Consider the following 12,500-nt stretch of genomic DNA (forward strand, 5'->3'; position numbering starts at 1 on the left):
TTCTCTTGTATCATGTCGAATCATTTTCTTTATATAAAATTTGTAAATAATTTTGGTTTCAAAAATTAATAAGTTCAAGTTCAGATTTCTTGATTTTTTTCCATTTCTTATGTTGACGGTCTGTCCCTAGTGGTCTTTCATAATTGGGCAATGGAAGGAGTTGAAAAGGTTAAATACCGGCCTAGACAATGCCAACTCGTTACCAGGTTATTATGTCTTTTAATTCTAATTCCCTTTGAGATAAAGACAGAGATTCTTCATATAAATAATATGTTATGATGCAGGAATATGTATACTGCACATTGTTTGAACATACGCAAGAGTTAATTATAATTGTTCTTATATCAAGAACTCGATTTCGAAATGCATTGCGGCTCTTCATGTAGGCTTTTAGTTTCATAAGCCGTTTGATATGACGATATATATGCTGTCTACAGTCTATAATAATAGATATAATTTTTTTTGTCGTACGAAATTTTTTTTTACTATAAAGTTTTCGGCCATCTTTTCATATCTTTGTAGACATGTTTTGAGTATGTATACGTAAATTTTTAAGAAATTTATAAAATTACAGAGACGGAATGCAGACATCTCACGAGTTTAATAGCAAAACTTCGGTAACCAGGATCTGTATTCTGCAGATTGGTAGGACGTCTGCAGAGAAAAAGCGGCGTTCTGATGTATTGCTTTTTGATGTTTAATAACTGGAGCGTGTGTGGAGAAATGTGCCAGATTCAATGAGCAGGTAAGAATATTGATATTATGGGTAGTGGCTCCACTAGCCCGTCTTAAATGTGCTACTTAGCAGCAGCTTAGACACTCAAGACTAAACATTTTTGTATCGGAAGCTTCATTAATGTACGCATAATGTTAATGACATGTGATTTGGTCCCCTCTTTGAGGCAGTCTTAAACCCTCTTTACAGGAGAGTTGCAACTTAAGAAATACATATCTGCGATGACTGTCGGCAAATGGAGTATTTTTCGTTAGTTTAATTGATGTGCGTCCAAATGTAATTAAGTCTGATTTTGATGGGTACTTTGTCCAACGCAGCACTTTCGAAAATTAAGACACGTCATTCCAGGAGGCAGATTCCCGAACTGTAACCAAGTAACGAAACCTTCCCAGAGTCATTCCTGGAGTTTCTGTTCACTGTACAGACTTAATAAAGCTTTCAAATCTCTTGTGCGTGAGATGTAATACAAACCTCTGCTAGTCCCCGGACTAGAACTGTTTCTTGGATCGTGCAGTTCCTCGTTGGACGAGTGGACTTCGCGCTCGGCTACCAATCTGGTGGTCCGAGTTCGATTCTCGGCTCGGCCAACGCGAAATCACAGGAATTTATTTCTGGTGAAAGAAATTCATTTCTTGATGTAATGTGGTTCAGATCCCACAATAAGCTGTATGTCCCGTTGCTAGGTAACCAAATGGTTCCTAGCCACGTAAAAATATCTAATCCTTCGGGCCAGTACTAGGAGAGCTGTTAATCAGCTCAGTGGTCTGGTAAAACTAAAATTTACTTATTTCTTGGATCGTGCATAGTTTCAGTATTCGTTGTTCCATTCAGACACGTGAAATAGCCACTGAAGCTTCGATTTTGTAGATTTAACGAACGTTGCGCTGTACAATGTAGAATAAGGAAGATTTACGAACCCATGCCATACGATATTGCTGGTCTGAGACAGGTATTCACATCCGCTCTGTTTGCGCGGGGGTATACATATGGGATAATATGAACCTCGAGTTTCTGCGAGGCACATCTGTAGATATCAGGCAATGTAGTCTTTAAAAGAATAACTTAAAGTTTACGACATTTTTGTCATACTTCCCCTTGGAATGAAACTTATTGTACTTCAGATACCTCTTGCAACTATGACTTGAATTTGGTGTTTGTGGTTAACTCTGGCAAAGTCTTGAATTGTAACTGATAATTTATACGTTTCTGTAATTGATGTTAAAGTGATCACGTTTCAAGTTGTCATTATGATGTAGGTTAGTGGATTTTGTATAGATAATATAGTATAAATGATGTTAGAATATTGGTTTTAATAATTTTTCATTTAAAAAAAAATCTTGTATAAAATAGATGATGATTATTTTTCCAATGACTGAAAAGGTGATTAGGTTACCATTCATTCCAAAAATGAGAGAGAGAGAGAGAGAGAGAGAGAGAGAGAGAGAGAGAGAGAGAGAGAGAGAGAGAGAGTAAATGGGTTTCTTCTGTTCATCACTTCCGGATAACTAACTCACTAACTAGTTTTCATTACAGAATTAGGAAAATGACGCCACAGCCAATCTACATAATTGCTAGCTGAGTAACCACTTTGGGAGCGAGCATGAGTTACAGGCCTAACGTAACGCCATTTATAATGTTACTTAGTTGGCCACAATCGATGTTAAAAAGCAATTGTGGTGAGACGAATGTGTTAAAGGCTTACATTTGATTACAACGGCTAAGAGTAAAGTAATAAAAATTGTTTGATAGCATAAAACTTACAGTTATTGTTATTATTGCCGTCCATCAAATAATAATAATAATAATAATAATAATAATAAGAATAATAAAATAATAACTAATAAATTAAATAATAATAATAATAATAATAGATTCACGCTATTTATTGCATTCGGGTGGTTTGAGGAGATGGGTACCTCACTTTTCATTGGGCAATACCTGTGAGGTCGCGAGCGATGTCATCAAGGGGCCGGTTGCTGGTTGGCTGTCCTCTTCGTGGGCGGAGCCTCATCCTTATTGGTGATGGCCCCCTCGAAGGGCGGGCTACCAGGTCGTCCTCAGGGCGAGAGCTTGAGCTTCGATCACCCTCAGGGCTACTAGGGACGTCCTCAGGATGAGAGCTAACGCTTCTATCATCCTCGAGATTCCTCTGGTGCGATGGTCGTTGTGGGGCGTTTTCTGCTGCTCTCCTGGCGGCGGTGGGGAGGAGGAAGGTCTCCTGTGTGACGTTCAAACTGGTCTTCTCCCTCCCGATGTGCAGCGCTTCTAAGATTCACAAACGACGTAGATCGGGTGCTTGGTCGATGTAAGGGAAATATTTATACTCTGGACAATAGATGGCGTTAGTGGCTAAGCAGTCAGTTCCTTCTGTTGGTGAACTAGGAGATCTTTGTTAGGGAACTGTATTGGGACAATTGTGTTTTGGGAAATGTGTGTTCTGGTTGACAACCCCACCTGGCCTACTTTATGCAGTAACTAAAAGGAGCTTTATTAATATTAAGGTGGTAATCTCAAAATTGTGGGTATTTTAGTTACAAATATTATGAGAACTATGTCGTAAGTGAAATGTTTCTTGTCTAAATTTAAATGTAAAGTGTAAATATTAAATTGTAAGTGTGATGTTTCCTTTTTGGCAGCTAGCCCAATGTGTGATGCCCAGCATATAGTCTTCTGTGCTGCAGTAGCGCCACTGCAAACTGTTAATAGCCATTGCAAGCTGTTAGTAGCCAGAAGTGCCAGAAGTAGTAAGTATTTCACTTATAAGGATATACCACTTGACTACTAGTTACTGATATGATATGCTGTTAAGGTTTTTTGTATTAAAATTTGGTGTTAATATTTAAATGTTGAGTTGTTGATGAAAGTGATATTGAGTTGTTGATGACAGTGAGGAAAGGCATGTTTTGGCGCAGGGTATTGATGTCATTTAAGAGTAATTTTCTTGTGTAATTTGGATAAGAGGTGAAGGGTATTTATAAGTTTATATTGAAATTTATTGTAATAAAGGTATTTTCAGTGGTTGTGTCTGTCCCTCATCCAACTTACCTGAAATCTAATTTTGTTAATTGAATATCCCTGACAGTCGATAACCTCGAAGTTACCGACGATGTCGCTACGGCGGATTCTTTTATTATGCGCAGTCTTGCATGATTAAATATTGTTCCTTCCTGCGCGTGACAGATCCTCTTGGAGAATCGCATTGACGTCATCCCGTGGAAGTTTCGAGGCATCCTCGGATTGGGCACGTGTATCTGTAGATGACATTCGTCCTCTTCAAGGGATCCTGCGACGGTGCGGGGTTATTCTTCATAATATGGCTGCATGTTTTCTTACATCTATAAAATATGATGAAGTTGATCTGTTTGTTGTTGTCGGTAATAATAATAATAATAATAATAATAATAATAATGAATAATAATAATAATAATAATAATAATGAATAATGGGCGGTAGTGTTTTACCCAATGAATAATGGAAGTGTCTGTTTGCTATATTTGTTACTTTACTTTGAGGTTTTGATTCTTTTGTAATTTTTATATCTTATCTTAGCGATAAAAAATAAAAAAATTAGCGTTTATCAACCAACTGGGAACACAGAATTAACAGATAAGAAAGTTTTAAAGATTACAATTCTAATCTGACGACTCCGTACGTAAATAAGTAATAGATAAAAGGAGTAAACAGAAAATATACACGAATTCAAGTGTAAAAAAATATGTCACCAGAAATATTTGAGGAGTTAAATTAAACAGTAATTAAGTTTCAACTATAAAAATAAATAAAATTATAAATTTCTTGAACGAATATCTTAAAACATCGCTGCATCATGGCATTAAGTTACCTTCGGCGTTATGATAAGAATAAGCATAATTACGGCTTTATCACAGCGGCTTGGAAAAATTCATGTAACAATGTCTACTTATATAACTGTATTATTTTCATACCTTGCCGGTTTTTATCGCTGCATCCTGATGATTTTAACATTTTTTTTTCTGATATCTTATAGTAAAATTTTTAATATTATTTCTTGTAATAGTTAAACAATATTTTTTCTCCCACTTGATTCGTTGCTAATATCTACAGGTATAAGTTTTCTCTCTAATTATCTTCCTTAAGCAGGTCGAACAACCCTTGGTCTTTTATTATGGTCTTCTAGCCTTCTTCTATCATTACCAAATTCTGGATGCCTTTTTCCGAATTCATCTTATGATAATAATAATAATAATAATAATAATAATAATAATAATAATAATAATAATAATAAGAGTGGGTTAGGTCGTCAATGGACTGGTTAAGTAACATTGGGGCTGGTCAGTCGTTGGATGAGTGACCGCTCTCCTCGGCGTTGATTCCTTGGGAAAGGATCTTTACCATAATTTCCTCAGTCTACTCAGCTGTAAATGAGTACCTGTCCCTGATGGGGTAGGGTCCAGCTATGGGTTAAACAGCAAAACACAGCAATGATGTTAAGATATGAAGGAATAAACGAAAACGACGTAAATGGAACCTCTGGCAACAGAGGAGCTTCGTCCGGCAGCCACGTATTCAACCCAATTGAAGGGGAAGACGGTCAGGTACTTGGAGGTCGTCATCCAGCAACTGACCACCACAACGACAGTAACCAATAATAATAATAATAATAATAATAATAATAATAATAATAATAATAATAATAATAATAATAACAACAGTTCTGAATTCCTGATATATGAATAAGAACTTTTGTAAAGGATCTGTCATCCGATCTTTTCTTGTCAGGTTAATTAATACCTGTTTTCTCGTCTAACTTTTCGAGACTTTCTTCTGTAATTACGAAAGTCTGAAAAATCTTTCGCCGAATCGTTGCTTGGAAAACGTTTTTCCTTTATTGTCGAGAGGCAAATTTGAAAGCAGAATTATTTCCTTAGGCAGTAATCGAATTGGACAAAATGATATTCATCGATCTAAATATAAGTTTGGTACACTTTTACCCTAACTCATATGAGCAATGATTTTCTCGAGAAAAGCACACACACACATATATATACACACATATACAAGTATAAAAGGCCCATTAAAACACTGGTTCAAAACAATGGACTATATTTCAGTGGACTGATTTCCACCCTTATCATTACTTGATAAAGGTGGACGTCAGTCCACTGAAATATAATCCTAAGCTTTAAACCAGAGTGTTTTAATGGGCCTTTTACATTTAAGATTGTTACGACCACTAGGAGGCCGTTCTGCAGATTCTTTTCGAGATGTTATTTAGGGATCGTAGGCAGTAATGATGCAACACAGTGAGTGGGAATGTGGTAAACAAACACCAAGAAAACTAACAATATTTATTATAAAAGCAAAACTTAAATCTAAATCAGCCTTGTGCAAGTACAAATAAATTAAGTATTCATAAGGCTATATGGCAATTATATGCCCAGAAGACAGGTTCGTATGTCTTTAACACAAGGTTCACCTAAAACTACAAAGCTAAACCCTAAAACAGTAACAGGAACAGGAAATGCCTTCCACAGTAAATAACTTGCTCTAATAGAGCTGGCCCAAAAGCAATACACTAACCTAAAGTTAAAGAAAGCTAGAAGGAAGTAAGAAGTTCAATAAAAGGTAGAAGACCTTAAAATTACTTACCTAATCAACCAATATAAATTCGCAAACGACCGCACTAGGTATAATGACATTGCTCTTTTTAGTCATCTTGGCTCTCCATGTACCTTTATTTTTGTCTCAAGCAATTTTATTTTCCATGGAAAATGGTTCTCTTCTATCTATATATCTATATATATTATATATATATATATATATATATATATATATACATATATATATATATATATATATATATATATATATATATATATATTATATATATATATATAGATATATAGATTGAAGAGAACCATTTTCCATGGAAAATAAAATTGCTTGAAACCAAAATAAAGGAACATGGAGAGCCAAGATGACTAAAAAGAGCATTGTCATTATACCTACGAAGAAATTAGAGTAATAAAGATATAAATAAAAGGATCAGGTGTGCAATTTTCTCTTCTTGTTTCTAGTAAAAAGAAAAGTAATTATGTAAAACGAAATCTAAGTTGAGATCACGAAGACCAGAGATGTTGCGTGCAACATAATCAAACGAGTGAAAATTCGTTCTGTTCTTCAGGAAATGGAGAAATGAGGAAATGAGATTATGAGAAATCTAGAAAAAAAGCAGGAAAAAAATAGGAAATGTAATGCAGAACTGGAATATCTCTCAGACTTCTAAGTTTTTCATGAACCAAACAGAATGCAATCAAACATGGCCAAAAAAGAAATAAGGATCTAAAAAAAATCTAAAGAAAAGCAATCAAACATGGACGAAAGAAAGAAATAAGGATCTAAGAAAAACAAAATAGAGAGAGAAGAGAGGAAAATGCAAATAAGTGGAGGTCAGAATGGGAGAACCAATTAGGTCTTTCACTTAGGGAATCTGGGAGAAATGAGAAAATGATAAAACTAGAGACAAAAAAGAAATGTAAGATGAAATATAGTAATGAAATGACTCGTAGCTTTCTGAGTATTTTACAAACCAAGCACAATGCAAAAATGTTCGATGAAAGAAGAGTATAAGGATAAAAAACCAAGTGATAACATGAGAAGGGATGAAAAATAGATGGAGGATGAAAGAGAGAAATTTGGATATTAAAAAAAATAAGAGAAGATGATAAGGGGATAAAAACAAATGGAGGGCAGAATGTGAGAACCAATTAGGACCATCACTCACGGGACTTGGAGAGAGAGAGAGAGAGAGAGAGAGAGAGAGAGAGAGAGAGAGAGAGAGAGGAAAAAGCTCATTAAACGAACGCGGAAGCGACAACCTCCATTCAAACGCGATAGACCGTTAAGATGAGACGCTAAGGGTTGCTCGCGGGAGTCTTTGCATAATGCATCTTGAAATGAGTATAAGTCTTCGCACCTTACGAGAAGCGTAAAGTTTTACCCCTTAAGGACGATGCTTGTGGATGTATGTATGTATGTAAGAATGCATGTATGTGTGTGTATGCGTCTTTAAACCCTTTAAAGTTTCGTGAAATGAGGGGGGAACTAATGTTGGTCCATCAAGTGAGGAGTTATAAGTGTCTCTGAGTTCATTAAAAAAAAAAAAAAAAACGTCGATTGGAACTTTGTATGTTTTTAATTATTTTCCTTAATTTGAGTGAGGCAAAACGACGACCTTGCCCTGTAAATTAATTAATCATGATAATATGAAATTCAAAGTAACAATAGAATTTATAAGGCTTACGCTCTAATTAGATGGGAAGATGTACAAATACAACCTATGCACATTTTCCCGTACATTTAGAACGGGAGCCTTATAATTCTATTGTATCGCCCTAAATTTCATAAAAATCATGATTTATCAATTTGCAGGTAAAGGTCATCTTTTAGGTCAGTCAGATTAGAAAAAAATCATGATAATGATTTATGATCATGATTGACTGTGCTTGTAGTTAATTGCTTAGGAATTATGTTCTCATCGTCTGATTGAAATCGGAAGCATTAAGTCGAAGCCTTTGTTATGTTAAAAGGTATTTACTTTACATATATTTCAAATTAAAAATAAAGAATTACCGATATAAACTGAATTATGAAAGAATGTTAAAGAGAAAGAGAACAAATAGATATAAAAAAATGTGTTTTTTGGCGTTTAAAAGCTCGCATTTGAGCTATGAAACAATTGTTAGGAGAGAGTGGAAAGTAAGATAGAAGACAGAGAATATAAACGGAGGTGCAGTAAAAGGAATGAAAGGGGTTGCAGCTAGGAGCCGAAGGAACGCTGCAAAGAACATTAAGTAATGATTACAGTGCAATGCATGAGGTGCACTGATGGCTCTATCCCCCTATGGTGCTACTTCTTTAAAGATGAAAGATTATATAAGTCGGGGACTACAGGGAACACGCCTAGAATTCCAGAACTTGACAGCAAAGGATACGAAGCATTCGTATGTTCAAGAAAGACTTTATATGAAGAATATTGAAATCAAAGTTGGGCGTAGAAGAAAAATAATGAAATCTCTGTTGCAATTTCGAAGACCACAGACGTCGTGCAACAATGTATTGCAAGAGTTGATTGAAAAATAGTTTTCTAAAACTTTAAGCAAACTCAAAGAGCTTCAAGAACTTGTACAAATCAAAAAGGAAAAATAATAGACGTTGCAGAACAGAAATGTCTCACAGCCTACAATTAATTTGACATGCGATAACAAAATGTAGACCACAGCCGGTGAAAAGAAAGGCCGATTGTAAACAAAAGAGAAGAGAAGAAGAAAAACAAAGAAAGGGCGGGCGGAAAAGAGGACCAATTAGGACTGTCACCCTGGGAGACTCGGAAGATCACCGGACAAAAACTCATTAAAACGACTCGGAAGCGACAACCTTCAATTCAGATGCGAGAGACCGTTAAGATGAAACGCCGGAGTTCGCGGGAGCCTTTGTATCCGAAAGGAAGACTTTCTCTGCTCTCTGAAATGAGCGAGGGGTCTTCGCGCCCTGAGAGAACTGTGAGTCTCTACACACTTTCAACGAGGACTTTGGATGTAAATGGAGATAAAGTGTTCACGGATCTTCGAGTCCACGTGTTGTTGGTCTGCTCTAGTAGAATAGTTAAAATAATATTAATACAGGTTAAGAATTCTTAACTGTTACGATTAAAGTGTTGAACACATGTATGTTCGACACATTATATAACTTGTATATATAACATATGTCATAAGAGATAACATACATAGATATGAAGATAAACTATATATATATAGATAATTAGTATTACTATGGTATATATATGTATATATACACACACACATATATATATATATATATATATATATATATATCCTATATATATATATATATATATATATATATATATATATATATATATATATATATCTATATCTATATATATATATATATATATATTATATATATATATATATATATATGAATATTTAGTTTTTGTATAAGTTAATAAAGAACTGCAAAGAAACGATTGCTCTTGAAAAACATTTAACATAAAGAGAAAACCTCGAGCGAAGCCAAGTAATAAAAAATGTGTATTGTTGTGTGGTCAGGAAGTCAGAATATAGATGCGTTAATCGGCCAAAATGAAATGTAAAAAAAAAAAAAACTAGTTTTGATAATGAAAATGATTGATTACACTCACAGTTACACTATAGTTAATTCGTATGAATCAAATGTCCACTCTTTTCCCTGCAAAAGTATAGAAGGAAAGGGTTTGGGGTATTGCTCACTGAAGAAATGTTTTTTCCGTTTCGTAAGGTCTACTTGTACTGAAAAGGACTTTGCCTACAATCGAACTGGACGATAGCTATATACAAGCATTCTCAGTACGTATCAAGTCGACATATTGTTTACATTCGCTTGAGTAACTGTCGAGAGCGAAAACGCCAGACACCAAGCAAAAGAGAAAGGGCATGAAGGTAAAAGGAAGCTTCGCCCGCTTATCCAGGGGGGTCCCTTTTTGGCACAAGCAGCGCTACGCGTAAATTTCCCCGGGGACCTCTGATCCGGCTTCTTCTCCTTCGGCACTTTTCCTCCCTGGGCTTCGTCGACAAGGAAAGGGATCAAAGGGGGGGAAATCGACCCCAAGGAAAGACAAAAATGTGTTTAATGGAAGGGCAGACGACATTTTTTACAAGTATCATACGTCGGCGTAAGTGGTCAAACATATAGTAGGAATGGTGTTACGTTAGCCTGCGTATGTTCTTGACTTTCAACGACGGTCAATTTCAGATCCAGAAGCAATGTTTGTGAGTTATACTCAGAACGTTCTCATTATTTATGTGTATATATATATGTATGTATATATATATATATAATATATATATATATATATATATATATATATATATATATATATATATATATATATCTAATAAAAGGAGCCCATAAAAACACCAAAATAGAGAAAAAGTACTATATTTCAGAGACTGCTGTCTCCCTCTTCAGGTAGATGAATGAGAAAAGTTTACAGAAAAGGTGGTATTTATACCAAGAGGTCCATCCACAAACAAGCCATTTTAAGTCACCCCGCTGATAATCTTCCTCTAATCTTCTTAAGGGTTGGTTGAATGAAGACGTTGTCGATCGTGTCCGAAATCCATCCTCCTTTTGAGATGTTCATTACCTGCCTCTCTTTTATTAAGGCCGATTCCATCATTTGACTCTTGTACCGGCAGTTGCTGCTATAAATTACACGTGACAAATTCCAGTTTATTCTATGGTTATGTTCATTTATATGGTTGAAAATAGCCGAGTTCTGTTGTCCATACCTAACTGACCGTTTGTGTTGTATTAATCCGATGTAAGATTGGTCACAGTCCTGGCATGGGATTTCGTATACCCCAGAGTCCTTTGGAGATGTCTTTTGTTGGACGTTAATCAGGGATTTGGCTAAGGTGTTTGGGTAAGTAAATACAAAAGGGTTCGATTTTCCGAGGGGGTTGGTTATTCTCTTAATCGTGTCCAGGTGGGGAATTATTATTTTATTGTTGGGGTGTATCTCTGGTCTTGTCTTTAGGGGGTCGGTAGAAAATTACGTTAGCTTTGTGAATTGCTTTCTCAATTATATGGTCAGGATATTTTAAAGACGAAAGTTGCTTGCGAATTAGTTCAAATTCTTTTTCCAGGAATTCTGGGGAACAAATTCGTAAGGCTCTTAAGAACAAGTTACTAGCTACACCTATTTTGATAGTAATGTCATGATAGCTAAAGTAGTGAATGTATGAAAGTGAGAACGTTGGTTTTCTGTATATGGTAAATTTGTATTCTGTCGTATCTCTGATTATTAAAACATCAAGAAAAGGAATTTTGTTGTCTGTTTCCCATTCAACTTTAAATTTGATGCTGGGCACTAATGTGTTTAATTTCGAGAGGAATTCATTGAAATTGCCCCACCTATTATCCCAAAATGTTAGGATATCATCCACGTATCTCATCCACAGCATGTTTTTGGGTTTTATTGCATTTATTACTGTAGTTTCAAAGTATTCCATGTACAGATTGGCTAGAACAGGACTTAAAGGACTACCATACTACACCCGAATTTTTGCTTGTAGAATGATTCCCGAATGAAAATACGTTATTAGATGCACATAATTCAACTAGCTTTATTATTTTGTCAAGCGCCAATGGGAAATGATCTGAATAGGGGGATAATTTTACCCTTAAAAACTGAAGAACGTCCTGTACTGGTACTTTAGTGAACAAGGAATCTACATCAAGGCTTAAAAGTAGATTCCTTGTTCACTAAAGTACCAGTACAGGACGTTCTTCAGTTTTTAAGGGTAAAATTATCCCCCTATTCAGATCATTTCCCATTGGCGCTTGACAAAATAATAAAGCTAGTTGAATTATGTGCATCTAATAACGTATTTTCATTCGGGGAATCATTCTACAAGCAAAAATTCGGGTGTAGTATGGGTAGTCCTTTAAGTCCTGTTCTAGCCAATCTGTACATGGAATACTTTGAAACTACAGTAATAATGCAATAAAACCCAAAAACATGCTGTGGATGAGATACGTGGATGATATCCTAACATTTGGGATAATAGGTGGGGCAATTTCAATGAATTCCTCTCGAAATTAAAACACATTAGTGCCCAGCATCAAATTTAAAGTTGAATGGGAAACAGACAACAAAATTCCTTTTCTTGATGTTTTAATAATCAGAGATACGACAGAATACAAATTTACCTTATACAGA

This window comes from Macrobrachium nipponense, chromosome 10, assembly GCF_015104395.2.
Source record: "Macrobrachium nipponense isolate FS-2020 chromosome 10, ASM1510439v2, whole genome shotgun sequence".
NCBI lineage: Eukaryota > Metazoa > Arthropoda > Malacostraca > Decapoda > Palaemonidae > Macrobrachium > Macrobrachium nipponense.